This window comes from Mastigoproctus giganteus, chromosome 10 (genome assembly GCF_048544385.1).
Source record: "Mastigoproctus giganteus isolate SK-2022 chromosome 10, ASM4854438v1, whole genome shotgun sequence".
Taxonomy (NCBI): Eukaryota; Metazoa; Arthropoda; class Arachnida; order Uropygi; family Thelyphonidae; genus Mastigoproctus; species Mastigoproctus giganteus.
Genome location: NC_143584.1, coordinates 118125951 through 118128396, shown reverse-complemented (window position 1 = coordinate 118128396; position 2446 = coordinate 118125951).

The window sequence follows — 2446 nt, the reverse complement described above, 5'->3', positions numbered from 1 at the left end:
ACTCTGGCAGGCCCTGCCACCTAGTTTCCAAAGATTTCAGTGGCAAGGGCCTATTTGAAAAAAAAAAAAGGGAGGGACCCGTCTCCTCCCCCTTGGCCGAGGAGGAGAGTGAAAGAAAACCAATGAGAGTGCTCGGTTTGATTGCCAATGTGGCTTGTGGCAGAGAAGCTGCTGATATCTCCAATGTCTAGGTTTAGAGTCTTGCATGGGATCAGGTCCTGTCCAGGATTTGTGGTTATTTCCTTGTTTCTTTTAATTCTAGTGACCATTCAGTGGATTGCGTTTCATTTGACCAGTAGACTGCATTAGGCCAGTCTTATTGCTGCAGTATGCTTGGGAGCATCCCAGCATTGCTAAATCAGATTCTTTGGCATTCCATTCAGCCATTCCATTTGGTGTTTATTGTATTCATCTATACTAGTTTAAAATCTTCCCATTCCACTTTACTTTTTATAGCTTTTGGAGGTTTTAGTCCAGGAAGAAGCTACACAAGATGTATTTACCCCCTAGAGAGCAACTTGATGGCGGCAGCAACAAATATGTTGGATGGCTGTGGAAGCAGTTCTCAGTAATTACTGTTTCCTAGAGTTATAAGGAGCCAGACAATCTGATCTCCAGCCCAAAGAGAAAGAAAAATTATGCTGATTGGCTTTGGCCTGCATCTTTTGAATATACAGTGATCTTTTTAGGACAGTAGAGGATTGAATGTTAACAGATAGAGATGAGATTGGTTCAATTGGCTGGCTGCTAATTGAACACTATTCTCTTAGCATTATCTCTCTTGGGGCATTCAGTTCTCAAACTACATTAAACTTTTTATTCAGTAGAATTAAACATTGATTTTTTTAACAATGCACCTTTAATACTTGAAGTGGTAATGACAAGAGTGATGACTGAAATACTGTTATGAGTCAAAGAATTTTTTAGGGTTTATAATTAAAGCTAATGCCTTCATATACTGGTTGCTGATTTGAACATGGATATTTTTATTAGATAAATCCAATCTATTATACATTATCCAAACCATTTTGAATATATATGTTTGTTCATGATAATGGTCTTGAGTTTTGCATCTACAAAGATAAATCATATCATTTGAAAAAGTCTCAGTCAGGAATGAAATTAATGATGTTATCCAGAATGTAATGAGTTAATTTTTAAAAACAAAATTTAATGATGTATTTGTGCAAATGACTAACATTGTGAATCATGATATTATAAGCACAACTATAATGGATAAATCCAGTAGTGTAATGAATAAGAGTTTCACTATTTACTTCAGGTACACATAACCAAATCCAGAAATGGGTGGACTCTTTCTTTTTCTCTCTTGACATAAAAACTGAACATAAAGATAGAAATTTACTGATTAAATAACTAATCTAAACTAACCATTGAACATTAAACTAGAACCTTATTTTTGACCTTTATAAGTAACTTCCGTAGCATATTCCAATGCCCTTAGATCACAGATAACACAGAATCCAGATACCTCTGGATAAAGTAAAACGAATACTTTGCACATGTGTTACAGTATAGTACTAACTCATATAACATGCATTCTCATGCTTTGAATATAGCCAACTTTTCAAAAATATTTTTTACCAAATTAAATCATCATTAATTTAATAATAAAGGGGTAGGCCTTTATTATTAAATTAAACCAGTGATCTTTGGTCAGGAGTGTAACCACCAATTGTTTCTATGTCAAAATCAATTTTGATTTATATTATTCAGACTTGTAGCTTCTTTTTTGGGAATGTAACTATAAGTCCAATGACTGGCCATACTTCAATTTTTTTTTAGTTGTTCCTAAAACACAAAATAGCCCAGAACACAGAAATAAAGAAACTAAATTCAAAATGAAACACAGAAAAATATATAAAAAAATTAATATAGAAATAGGGATACTGGGACTTCTGACACTCACCCTGTACAATGCAGCAGTGTACTCCATTAGCATTTGCTTTAAAATCCACAAGGAGGCAATTTTGCCCTATTCATGATAAACAATGATTTAAACTAACTTTATTCATACAATTATTTTACTTCATACTGTACATATATTTCTTATTGGTTAATAAATAAGAAAAAGATCACTGAAAGCATCATGAACTGCATGTACTTACACAATCAATGCTTTAAACTGAATGAGCTATTCAGCCTATTAAGGAAACTTTACTCAATTTACTTCATTCCATATTATATTTATTTTTTTATCAGTTAAAAAAAAAAGAACAGGACCATTGAAAATTAGCTTTCTGTCATGCTTTAAATTATTTTATACAGTAAAACCTTATTTTAATGGACTGTGCGGGGGTAAGGCCTACCATTAAATCTGATTCTTTGTTAAAGTTGAATGAAATACATATAGTCACTGAAGTTGCTAGAGCATGAAAAAGTGGTGTAATATGAAATAAAAAACATTAAATGTTGTAATACTCTG